The sequence below is a fragment of the Tasmannia lanceolata genome, unplaced genomic scaffold (assembly GCF_043159265.1).
Source record: "Tasmannia lanceolata isolate RefF3 unplaced genomic scaffold, GAP_Taslan_0.1 ptg000037l, whole genome shotgun sequence".
NCBI lineage: Eukaryota > Viridiplantae > Streptophyta > Magnoliopsida > Canellales > Winteraceae > Tasmannia > Tasmannia lanceolata.
The window spans coordinates 53,464,005-53,477,575 of NW_027518714.1; the positions used below are offsets into that span (position 1 = coordinate 53,464,005).

The 13,571-nt window shown below is 46.2% G+C and overlaps 1 long non-coding RNA gene across 1 annotated transcript in view; it reads left to right on the top strand.

The window, feature by feature from the left end:
• The first annotated feature begins 922 nt into the window (after positions 1-922).
• LOC143862289 (uncharacterized) overlaps positions 923-13,571 on the top strand; it is a 45,278-nt gene continuing 32,629 nt past the window's right edge. The window contains exon 1 of the long non-coding RNA XR_013240248.1: positions 923-946. This is a non-coding gene — a long non-coding RNA (uncharacterized LOC143862289). The remainder of the gene's footprint in view (positions 947-13,571) is intronic.

Below are 13,571 nucleotides of genomic sequence, written 5' to 3' on the forward strand. Positions count from 1 at the left end.
GCATCTAAAAAAAGTGGGCCCGCATGTTTTTTTTTATGCTCGAGCATAGATAAGATAAGATAGGTATATTTATATAATTTCTCTATATATATATAATGCCGCTGTTGGAATAATAATTCAAACGGTGCTTATTTTGTGGGGCCCACCTAAACCTACCCAAGTTTGTTTTATCTCTTAGATATTTTAGAATTGTTTAGTAGTTATCCTTCTTTTGTTATTAGTTAGGATTATTGCCAAAAGCTATCTTATAGGCAATGGACTCGGTGAGGTGATGTTTTAGAGTTTGACTTAGTTTGTGAAACTAGAAAATGGGCTCCTATTGTTGAACGTGAAGAAAAGTCTTTCAAAGAGATGTACGTATTTGTTATTGGGTGTGTGAGGAAAAGTTTTAAAAAAAGAAAAAGAGAGAACATAGTTTCCACTATCTCGTGTGATCTTGTTATTCGATAAAAAGTTTTTATATTTCTCTTCTTCTCCCATCTTGTTTACTGTTCTTAAATTCAAGAAAGTGGTATAAGAGCAGAAAGTCTTGGAATTTCTCAATCAAGTAGAGAGCATAAAAGCCAGGGCGAATTCAAATAAACACCGACAAGGGGTTTGGTAAGTTTGCAACCTGGCAGGTAACACCAATTTTTCAAATTTTCAACAAAGTGTTTCTTTATTTCAAGGTGATAATTTTCAATTTTGGTCAATTAAGATGAAAACGTTATTTTTGTCTTATGAATTATTGGAATTGGTGGAGAATGAGTATGAAAAATTTGCAGAACTGAAAAAATTGACCACAGCACAAAAGAACGAATTGAAGAAGAGTAAAAAGAAAGATGCAATGGCTCTTTTTCTCATCCAACAAGCAATGGATGAACCAATATTTTCAAGGATCATGGCTGCAACTACATCAAAAGAAGCATGGGATTTGCTTCAAGACGAATACCAAGGTATTACGAAGGTAATCTCTGTTAAGTTACAAGCCATTCGTTGTCATTTTGAGAATTTGATTATGAAAATTTTTGAATCAATTCAATTTTTTTTCTTTAGAGTGAGTTCTATTGTAAATCAAATAAGAACTTATAGAAATCAGATGATCAAAAAATTATTGAAAAAGCGTTAAGGAGTCTTCCAAATAAATTTAATCATATATTTGCTGCCGTAGAAGAATCTAAAGATTTAACTAAATATTCTACGAATGAATTAATTGGTTCTTTGCAAGCACATGAGCAGAGATTGAATAGGACTACAGAAAATCCACCAGAACAAGTGTTTCAATCAAAAGTGGATTCGAAGAACAGATCTTATGATTCAAATAAAGGTCTTCGAGGAGGAAGAGACCGTGGACGTGGTGGATTCCGCGGCAGAGGAAGAGGTAGAGGCCAATTCAGTGGTTATCAAAGAAATCAAAGTGGAGGTAATTAACCATGAATCTACTTCATTATTTTGTTCTTTTTGCAAGAAATCAGACCATGTTGATAAATATTGTTGGTATAAGGATAATGGAAATCAAAATAGAAATTTACCACAATATTTTTATTGCAAAAAGTATGGTCATATTGAAAAAAATTATCATCAAAAGGCTAGGGAACAAGCAAATTATCATGAAGAGAAAAGTGATGAAAAAGTGGAAAAAGAAGATACCATATTTTTATCATGTCTTACTGCCAATGTTGAATTAAATGATTTAATATGGTATTTAGTTAGTGGTTGTAGTAACCAGATGACCGGGAACAATGATTATTTAATTGAAATAGATGAAACTATCATACCATGAGTAAGGATGGGTGATAACAATCATATTAATGCCTATGTAATTGGTCCTATTGTAGTTTCTACACTGGTTGGCAAGAAAAAAAATTCAAGATCTTATATATGTTCCCTGAGTTGGCTCAAAATTTGCTAAGTTTTGGCCAATTAATAAAAAGGGGGTACCATGCTATCTTTGATGAAGGAGAATGTAAACATTATGATAAGAAAAGTATGAAACTAGTTTTGTAGCTATTTCAAAAAAAAATGAAACTAGTTTTGTCTATTAAGATGACAGAAAACAAGATGTTTCCACTAGTGTTTTCAAAACTAGTATTCAATGCTTTTATTGCATCTAATGGTGACTCTATGTTATGGCATAGAAGATATGGGCATTTGAATTTTGGTGGATTATATTTACTGCAAAAATTGAATATGACTGTTGGTTTTTCTTTTTTGAAATATGATGGAAAAGTATGTAAAGCTTGTGTTTTGGGAAAACACCACCGTGAGTTATTTCCAAGTGGTAAGTCTTGGAGGGCATATAAGTCTTTGATGCTTATGCATGCCGATATTTGTGGCCGAATGCAAACTTTATCCTTGAGTGAAAATAAATATTTCATTATATTTGTTGATGATTACATAAGGATGACATGGGTTTATTTTCTGAAACAAAAAGATGAAGCTTTCTCTATCTTCAAGCAGTTCAAAGCTTGTTGAAAACCAAAGTGGTCATTCTATTATTACTCTTCGTACTGACCATGGTGGTGAATTTATTTCGAAAGAATTTCAGGATTGTTGCAAAGAAAGTAGAATCAAAAGACAGTTGACATTGAGTTATACCCCACACTAGAATGGCGTCGGAGACCGAAAAAATAGAACCTTTGTTGAGGCGGCAAGGAGCATGCTAAAAGACAAAGGGTTGCCTAATGATTATTGGGCTGAGCAGTAGCCACATCGGTATACCTATACAATTGAGCTCCTACAAAAGCAGTTCAAAGAAAACTTTCATATGAGGCTTGAAGTGGAAGAAAATCCAATGTGAGTCATTTTAAAACTTTGGTTCTATAGCCATGCTTTTGTTCCATATGAAAAAATACAAAAGTTAGATGATAAAAGTAGAAAGTATATTTCTATTGGCTATAGTGTAGAGACAAAAGGGTACTAGCTTTATGATCCTATTTTCAAAAAATTGATTGTAAGTCGTGATGTTATTTTTAATGAAAAAGAAGCTTGGAATTGGAAAAATGATGTAGAAGCCCCCTTATGTGTTCTAAATGAGAACACATCAAGTGAGATTCCTTCCCTGGAGATTTGTTTACCAAATCCTAATGAGTCACCAAGTTCATCTGGTGATTTTACTCCCATGAGAATGAGAAGTCTTGCTGACATATATGATTCATGTGAGTTTGCCTGTTTTGCAATGGAGCCTTCTAGTTTTGTTGATGCAGTGAAAAAGAAAGAATGGTGTGATGGAATGAAAGAAGTGATTGATGCAATTACGAAGAACGACACTTGGACACTGATGAATTTGCCTCCGAATAAAAAAGCAATTAAGTGGATCTACAAGTCCAAGTTCAATGCCGATGGTTCTCTCCAAAGGCATAAAGCTCGGTTAGTTGCAAAAGGTTATACCCAAAAGCCAAGTATTGATTACTTTGAAACATTTGCACTGGTTGCTAGAATGGATACAATTAGAACTGTTTTGGCTATATCGGCTCAAAAGAATTGGTAAATTTTTCAGCTTGATGTGAAATCAGCCTTTCTTAATGGAGAACTTGAGGAAGAAGTGTATGTGGATCAACCTCAAGGTTTTGAAATCAAAGGCATGGAGCATAAAGTTTACAAATTGAAGAAGGCACTCTATAGGCTTAAACAAGTCCCACGAGCATGGTATAGTAAAGTTGACAGGTATTTTCTTGAAAGCTCATTTCAAAAGAGTGCTAGTGAACCAACACTTTCTGTTAAAATTCATGGTGATGATATCTTAATTGTTTGTTTATATGTGGATGATATGATATATACTGGGAATTCTCTTGATATGATTAAGGAATTTAAAGAGCATGTTAAAAAAATTTGAAATGTCAGATTTTGGTCTATTGTATTATTTTCTTGGAATTGAAGTCATTCAAGGATCAAATGGAATTTTCATATGTCAGAAAAAGTATGCTTTAGATTTATTGAAAAAGTTTGGTATGACAAATTATGCACCTACAAAAACGCCTATAAATATTAATGAGAAACTTACATTACAAGATGGAGTTGAAAAAGCAGATGAGAAGAATTTTAGAAGCATTGTTGGTGGTTTGATTTATCTAATTCATACAAGGCCAAATATTATGTTTGCGGTTAACATTATTTCCAAGTTTATGCACAATCCAAGCTAGCATCACTTTGGGGCAGCAAAGAGAATTATGAGATACATCCAAGGCACAATCAATTTTGGTATTGCGTACTCAAAAGCCACTAATTACAAATTGATTTATTTTTCTAATAGTGCTTGGGCAGGTTTCATTGATGATAGGAAAAGCACAACGGGCTATTGTTTTAGCCTTAGATCAGGTGTCATAGCATGGGCATCCAAGAAGCAACTCACTGCAGCGCTCTCAAGCACGGAAGCCGAGTATATCGCTGCTACAACTACAGCTTGTTAAGCAATTTGGCTACGAAGAATTTTGTGTGATTTGAAGGAGGAACAAAACAGGCCTATGTGGATGTTTTGTGACAACAAATCCACAATTTCCTCGACAAAGAATCCGGTTCATCAAGGAATGACGAAATACATCGAGATTCGTCATCATTTTTTTAGAGAAGTCACAGTCATAGAAGAAGTGGAACTAAAGCATTGCAACACTAAAGATCAAGTGGCAGATAGTTTCACCAAAGCTTTGCCAGAAGAGAAGTTCAAAAAATTTCGTCATATGATGGGAGTACAAACACCCCTCATAGTTTGAATTAAGGGGGCATGTTGGAATAATAATTCAAACGGTGCTTGATTTTGTGGGGCCCACCTAAACCCACCCAAGTATGTTTTATCTCTTAGATATTTTAGAATTGTTTAGTAGTTATCCTTCTTTTGTTATTAGTTAGGATTATTATCAAAAGCTATCTTATAGGCAATGGATTCGGTGAAGTACTGTTTTAGAGTTTAACTAGGTTTGTGAAAATAGAAAACGTGCACCTATTGTTGAACGTGAAGAAAAGTCTTTAAAAGGGCTGTACGTATTGGTTCTTGGTTGTGTGAGGAAAAATTAAAAAAATAAAACAGAACATTGTTTCCACTATCTGTTGTGTTCTTGTTATTCAATAAAAAGTTTTTATATTTCTCTTCTTCTCCCATCTTGTTTACTGTTCTTAAATTCAACATACGCTTGATGCATTTTGCTCAAAATTCAAAACCAACAGGCTTAAACATGAGCTCAACTTCTTTTCAGGGAAGACATTAAATTGAAATTTATTTTTCAATTCGTTGTGAGCCATCATGGTTGCAAAACAAAAGAGGTCTTTTTTCCTTGCTCTGATACCATGTAAGAGTTTACTGTCCTTCAACATGAACCTGTTTCTTTTTTGTTGTTTTATTTTTTCCCATAAAAATGAAAATGGCAATACTATTGTGCAAGGTATTATTCCAGGGATTTGCTAGGCAATTTTGCAGGAAAGCCATTTCGCAGCTCACTTTTGCAGGAGAGAGCAGACACCTCAGATGAATTAAATGAATAAGGCAAGATCTGCTAAAAAGTGAGCCTCCCTGGCCTCTCTCCTGCAAAAGTGAGCCCCGAAATTGCCTAGCAAATCCGGATAATCTACAAAATGCAAACATAACTTGTCCAACTCCTTGTGTAAATATTTGAGAGAGAGAGAGAGAGAGAGAGAGAGAGAGCATTAATGGCTTAACTTATGAGAGATTAACTTTAAGTGTCACCTCGGTCTTGGTCTCAATTCCAGACTTAAAAATGGGTAAACTTATAAGAGATAAACTTTAAGTGTCACCTTGGTCTTGGTCTCAATTCCAGACTAAAAAAAATGCAACTAACTAATTAAATACTTGTATGAGAAGGTCTTCAAATTAGTTTAGGTTTATGGAAGGTGATAGGGTCCGGACTCAGCACTGAGGGAATCCGGACTCAGCAATCCGGATTCAGCACTGATGGGTCCGAACTCAGCATCCAATTAGCTTCTGGCACGTGGCCCTCACAAGGACCGTTGGAAGGCCAACACCTGTCTCCACTAAGTGTGACACCTGGACCAATCAGGGACCTCCACCTGCCCTCCTTAGGTATGAAACCTGGTCCATGCAGAGGCCACCACCTGGCTCAGAACTACCACCTGTCCTAGACAGGTGGCTCAGAACCACTATAAATAGCCTTCACTTGTGCTAAGGTGAGGGTCCTGGAAATCTGAGAACCAAAACTCTAAGCTTTTTGCTCTGACATTGCTCTGCACTCCTGCTCATACTGACTTGAGTGTCGAAGCGCCCGTCCGGAGTATCACTCCGGGTTGGTCCTCTGACCCTTTTCTTTCTTGTCTGTACTCTGTGCAGCGCAGGACTCAACCAGCCATTCAGCCGTGGCTCGTTAGCCCGGACTACCCAGCCCTACCATAACCTGTTACCGATTTTAGGCCTAACAGATTTGGCGCCATCCGTGGGACCACGCAACAAAAAGCTGTTCGAAATCTCACCCAGATAAAAATGGTAGGACAGACCGGCAAGCGAGCACCTCCGACTTCTCGGGCTACCCGGGCTACGGCCCCCCGTGAAGGACGAAGTGAGCGTCTGGCCTCACAGGTGGAGGTCGGGGCGGCCGTGGAGCGGACTTCGCCCCACTCGGACCGTTCAGACCCCACCCCGACCCCGAGGGAGATGAGGGCCCTTTTTCAGGAAATGACCGCTGTAGTTGCGCAGTTCAGGAATGCGGCTCCCGCACTCCAGCAACACCCCGTCGAGGTTTCTCGACCTGTTCAGAGGGGAGAAAGCTCCCGCAGAGAACGCGCGTCTCCACCCCGCGACCAAACTCGTCACTCCACTCGAAGAGACCACCACTCGCGGGACAGGAGCGTGCGTCCTGAGCCTCGTCGACAGCATCACCGGTCACGATCTCCCTCCGTGCAGAAGCGGGGCAGCAAGAGAGACCCTATGCACGGAGAGGGATCGCGGCACCGGCGAAGGAGTCCCCTCAGCCAGTCCGGATCCGCAAGGAGCCCATCAGCCGTAAGGAGTAGACCTGCCCGTCTGGCCGAACAGAGGGATGATCCGATGTTACTAAGAATCCAGAAGATCGATAACAGAATCGAGGAGCTGGCTAGAGATCATGGCCGCCCTGCTTCAAGGATCTTCAGTAGCAATCCCCCTTTCACAGACAGGGTACTCGGTGCGGCAGTCCCCTTGGGCTTCAAGATGCCGCAGATCCCGCAGTATGATGGGACCACTGATCCCGTGGATCACCTGCAGACCTTCAGGACCACGATGCTTCTCCACGGGGCGTCGGACGGGTTCCTTTGCAGGGCACTCCCCACCACATTAACCGGAGCCGCAAGAGATTGGTACTCACGGCTGAAGCCCAAGTCCGTTGACAATTTCGACGACTTCGGGGACGACCTGGCCCGGCATTTCATGAGCAGCAGAAGGCCTCGAAAGACGACGGCTTCACTGATGGCCCTGAGGCAGGAAGACGGTGAGGCCTTAAAAGCGTTCGTTGGCCGGTTCAACCGGGAGGCCCTTCAGGTACCTAATCTGGATCCCTCCGCGGCAACGAATGCTCTTCTGGCCGGAGCCCGGTCCACCGACTTCCGAAGAGCAGTCGCCCGGCGAAATCCGCAGTCCTTAGCAGATCTGATGACCGGGGCGGAAGAGTACATCTCCGTCGAGGAGACTCTCGCTGCCCTGGATTCCGTCAGCAAGAGAAGACCAGAGGAGAAGAACCCCGCCAAGCAGCGTAGGGATGACAGACCCCAGAGGAAGGAGAGCAGCCCGTCCCGGAAGGAAAGGAGCTCCCCCCGGCCTCGAAAGGAGAGGAGCCCCCCGACGAGGGAGCGCTACACGCCCCTCACCGCATCTAGGGCTCAAATTTTGGCAGCCATCCGGAAAGAAGACTTCATCCGGTGGCCGAAGAAGCAGACGCCGGAGGCAGGCACCCAAGACATGTCCAGGTATTGCCGGTTCCATAAGAGCCACGGCCACGACACCAACGCCTGCATTCATCTCAAGGAGGAGATCGAGCAGCTGATAAGCAGAGGGTACCTCGGGAGGTACTTAAAAAATAACGACAACAGAAGGGAGCGCCAGGACGACCCGAGACCCAGAGACAGAAGTCCTCGAGACGCCCAACCCCTGGGCGACCGCATCCAGGCTCCTGCCCCGGCCGTTCTCCCTCCTCAGGTACCTCAACCTCAACTCCAACCTCATGGCGTTATTGGTACCATTTCAGGAGGGCCGACCGCGGGAGGGACCTCTTCATCGGCCCGCAGGACTTATGCCCGGCAGGTCAACGCCGTCCACGCCTGCAGTAAGAGGGCCGAGCCAGAAAATGAGATATCCTTTTCGGAGGCAGATCTTGACGGTCTGATCCTCCCGCACGATGATGCCCTGGTCGTCACAATGCTAGTGGCGAACTGGGAAGTGAAGAAGATCCTGGTCGACAACGGGAGCTCCGCCGACATCCTCTACTATCACGCCTTCGAACAGATGATGATCGGAGCTGACCGTCTGAAGCCGGCCAACTCAGATCTGTTCGGGTTCTCAGGAGAAGTTGTCAAGGTCGAAGGGCAGATTGAGCTTCCAGTTCTTATCGGGGAGCCGCCCCGCCAGTCCTTCGCAATGGTGACTTTCCTGGTGGTTAAGGCCAAGTCGGCCTATAACGCCATTCTAGGGCGCCCCGGCCAGAACCTCCTCCGAGCGATTCCCTCCGCTTATCATCAGAAGATGAAGTTCATTACGCCAGGAGGCGTAGGTGAAGTCAGAGGGGATCAGCCCCAATCAAGACAATGCTATGCGGCAGCGCTGAGAGGGAAGAATGCGTCTGAGTCCCTCCCAATCGAGCTGTACGATCTGAGAGACGAAGCGCAGGTCACAGTCAACGAGCCCGTAGAGGACCTCATCTCTATTCAATTGAACATCGATGATGAACAGAGGGTTGTCCAGATTGGCTCTGCCCTGCCAGAGGCCGCGCAGCAGGATCTCGCTCAGTTCCTCAGGGCCAATGCAGATGTCTTTGCCTGGACTCCTTCAGACATGCCCGGCATTGACCCGTCGATTAGCACCCACGAGCTCGGTGTCGATCAGACCTGCAAGCCCGTGAAGCAGAAGCGTAGACACTTTGCACCGGAGAGGCGGAAAGCCATCAGAGAAGAGGTGGAGAGGCTTTTGAAGGCCGATTTCATTCGTGAGATCCAGTATCCGGACTGGCTCGCGAATGTCGTAATGGTAAAAAAGTCCAACGGAAAGTAGAGGACCTGTATAGACTTCACAGACCTGAACAAGGCCTGCCCAAAGGACAGCTACCCACTCCCAAAAATAGACCAGCTCATTGACGCCACAGCAGGTCACGAGCTGCTCAGTTTCATGGATGCTTTCTCAGGATACAATCAAATCAGAATGTACGAGTCTGACATCCCGAAGACATCATTCGTTACCGACCAAGGGACTTATTGCTATCGGGTGATGCCTTTCGGACTGAAGAATGCAGGAGCCACTTACCAGCGTCTCGTCAACAAGCTGTTCAGAAATCAGATCGGCCGGAACATGGAGGTCTACGTTGACGATATGCTAGTGAAGAGCAGAAGTGCTTCCAACCATATCTCCGACCTCGAAGAAGCCTTCCAAGTCTTGAGGGAACACAACATGAAGCTTAATCCGACCAAATGTACGTTTGGCGTCGGAGCAGGCAAGTTCCTGGGCTTCATGGTAAGCCAGAGAGGAATAGAGGCGAATCCGGAGAAGATCAAGGCAGTAATGGAGCTGACTCCTCCCAACACTATCAGAGAAGTGCAGCGGCTGACCGGACTGGTGGCGGCTCTGGGGCGGTTTATTTCTAAATCCGCCGAGAGATGCCTCCCGTTCTTCAATGCGATCAAAGGTATAAAAACCGCGCCCTGGACTCCGGAATGTCAAGCAGCGTTCGAGGAGCTGAAGCAGTACCTGTCCTCCCCTCCCTTGTTGTCCACGCCGGAGCCAGGAGAAGAGCTGATTCTGTACCTCTCAGCGGGACCCTTAGCAGTTGCAGCAGTACTGATTAAAGAAGAGTCTAACCAGCAAAAGCCGATCTACTATGTGAGTAAGGTCCTCCACGATGCAGAGACCAGATATCAACGAGTAGAGAAGCTCGTGTGCGCCCTCATTATGGCGGCCCGGAAGCTAAGGCCGTACTTCCAGGCGCACACAATCAAGGTCTTGACAGGGCAGCCTCTCAGACAGATCCTCCACCGGCCAGACACTTCGGGCCGACTTGTCAAGTGGGCCGTGGAGCTCAGTGAGTTTGATATCAAGTACCTACCCAGGCCGGCGATCAAAGCTCAGATTCTCGCTGACTTCATAGCCGAGTGCACAGTTCCGGACCCAGACCCCGGACTGGTAGCAGTTCCATCTCCAGAAGCAGAGCTGGCCGTATCAGAGCCTCGAGTCGTTTCCAGAGCATCACCGCCTCCCGGGACTGAGTCCGTCATCGCGCACCCAGTTTTTGATGAAGAGCCGCTCTGGGAAGTTTATGTGGACGGGTCATCGAACAAGACAGGGTGTGGTGCAGGACTAGTTCTCACCGGACCAGAGGACTTCGTCCTGAACTACGCCCTGAGGTTTGGTTTCCGTGCGTCCAACAATGAAGCAGAATATGAAGCGCTCATAGCCGGGATGAATCTTGCTGCGCAGACCCGTGCTTAGAGGCTAAAGGCGTACTGCGATTCACAGCTGGTCGTCTGTCAGATCCAGGGAGTATATGAAGCCCGTGAAGAGCGAATGATCAAGTACCTGGGGAGGGTTCGCGGTCTGGCCGTTCATTTCAAGAGCTTTGAGGTCGTCAGAATCCCCCGAGCAGAGAATGTAAAGGCAGATGTGCTATCAAAGCTTGCAGCCTCAGGTTACACCGCCCTCAGAGAAATTCGCATGGAGTTTCTGAAGAGGTCCAGTATCGATGCCCAGTCCGTCGTGGTAATGCAGATTGACGATGAGCCGTGCTGGATGGATGAGATAATCAGGTATCTGCGCAGCGGAAAGCTCCCTGGAGAGAGAAAGGAGGCCCGTAAGGTCACGCAGAGGGCAGCGAGGTTTTCACTGGATGGCGAGACGCTATACAAGAGGTCGTATACCCTCCCGTATCTGAAGTGTCTTCGCCCCAGTGATGCCTTGTTAGCCCTGCAGGAAACCCATGAAGGAATCTGCGGAGAGCACCTCGGGGGCAAGGCCCTGGCCATTAAAATCCTCCTGAGAGGTCTGTACTGGCCTACACTGAGGAAGGACGCGCTGAGCCTTGTGAAAAAGTGTGAGAAGTGCCAGAAGTTCTCTCCAACCGTCCACCAGCCACCCGTTCCGATGGCCCCGATCATCAGTCCTCTTCCCTTCGCAGTATGGGGAATGGATATTCTGGGCCCCTTTCCGCCGGCCTCGGGAGGCCGTGAGTTCGTCGTTGTCACCATTGATTATTTCACCAAATGGGTAGAAGCAGAGCCTCTGGCCAAGATCACTGAGCAGAATGTACAGAACTTCTTCTGGAAATCAGTGGTGTGCAGGTTCGGAATCCCCCGGGTCCTCATAACGGACAATGGCAAGCAGTTCGACTCGAGGAACTTCCGAAAGTTTTGTTCTGACCTGCACATAGAGCAGAGATTCACATCTGTGGCACATCCCCAGACGAATGGGCAAACAGAGGTGACGAACAGGACCCTCTTGCAGGGGATAAAGAAGAGACTGGATGGCAAGGCAGGGCGTTGGGCAGACGAACTGTATCATGTGCTCTGGGCGTATCGGACTACTCCGCGTACGGCCACAGGCGAGTCACCCTTCAATCTCTCCTTCGGAACAGAAGCAGTGATCCCGGTTGACATCGGCGTCCCCTCCCCAAGGATCGTCCATTTCAGTGAGCAGCTCAACGGGGACGGACTCCGTGCCAACCTTGACTTGCTTGAGGAAGTCCGAGAGGAATCTCAGATCAGGGCGGCGGCCTATAAACAGAAAATATCCAGATATCATGACGTCAAGATCCGACCAAGAGAATTCCGTGCAGGCCACCTAGTCCTGAGGAAAGCCTCCGTTTCCCAGCCAAGAAGCGTGGGCAAGCTCTCTCCGACCTGGGAAGGACCGTACCGAGTCAAGGAAGTCATCCGCCCAGGAAGCTATCGGTTAGAGTCCCTCGACGAACAGATGCTGCCACATGCTTGGAATTCTAGAAATCTTCGGATCTACTATCAGTAATTTTGTTTGCCTTCATAGGCTTGTAAAGAACTGCTGTAATCATCCAAATTCTGTAATGAATAAAATAAGTTTCCCAAATAATTGTCCCTCTTTGAGTAACTCATTTAGCCATCAGTATATAGCAGCAGTGGTGCACTCCGGCTCATCCTAGTGGCTTGGAGATCAGTTCCAGCCAGGACGCCCGCAGTGGAAACCACCTTCAAATATTTCCTAAGTGTTTGAGTACCAAGCATCCAGCTCGGTTCTCGCAGACTTAGGACGAGCAGCAGTGGTGCACTCCGGCTCATCCTGGTGGCTTGGAGATCAGTTCCAGCCAGGACGCCCGCAGTGGAAACCACCTTCAAATATTTCCTAAGTGTTTGAGTACCAAGCATCCAGCTCGGTTCTCGCAGACTTAGGACGAGCAGCAGTGGTGCACTCCGGCTCATCCTAGTGGCTTGGAGATCAGTTCCAGCCAGGACGCCCGCAGTGGAAACCACCTTCAAATATTTCCTAAGTGTTTGAGTACCAAGCATCCAGCTCGGTTCTCGCAGACTTAGGACGAGCAGCAGTGGTGCACTCCGGCTCATCCTAGTGGCTTGGAGATCAGTTCCAGCCAGGACGCCCGCAGTGGAAACCACCTTCAAATATTTCCTAAGTGTTTGAGTACCAAGCATTCAGCTCGGTTCTCGCAGACTTAGGACGAGCAGCAGTGGTGCACTCCGGCTTATCCTAGTGGCTTGGAGATCAGTTCCAGCCAGGACGCCCGCAGTGGAAACCACCTTCAAATATTTCCTAAGTGTTTGAGTACCAAGCATCCAGCTCGGTTCTCGCAGACTTAGGACGAGCAGCAGTGGTGCACTCCGGCTCATCCTAGTGGCTTGGAGATCAGTTCCAGCCAGGAAGCCCGCAGTGGAAACCAACTTCAAATATTCCCAGCTCGGTTCCCGATGCAGCACAGAAATAATACGTACAAAAATGAGAATGCTGTACAGACAGTTGAACAAAAATGTATTTGTATTCAGTATTCGTATTCGTATTACAAAATTGCTCTCTTCGCCGAGCTGGCTTACAAAGAATAGGCGTTACCAACTGTGCAAACAAAAAACGTATCATCAAAAAAGAAAGAAGGCTGCTGCTCAGGCCTCCTCGTCGGCCACCACCTCGGTGACGACCTCTGCGGGAGTGAGGGCTGCAAGCTCGCCACCCTCCGCCGAGGAGACGGCGGCCACAGTCACCTCCGCATCCACCTCAATAGGCCGGGAGGAGTCCGGTTCGTCTTCCTCCTCATCTTCCTCATCCTCTGGAGGTGCATACGGGACGGTTAGCCCGTCCAAGGAGATGTCGGGGTGAATCTTCTTCACCTGCTCGGAGCAGAGAAGGAAACCCGCCCTGTAGGCCTGGAGGCCTAAGTCGAAGTGCTGGGCCTCCTTCCTCTCCTCAGTTTCCTTCACGGCCT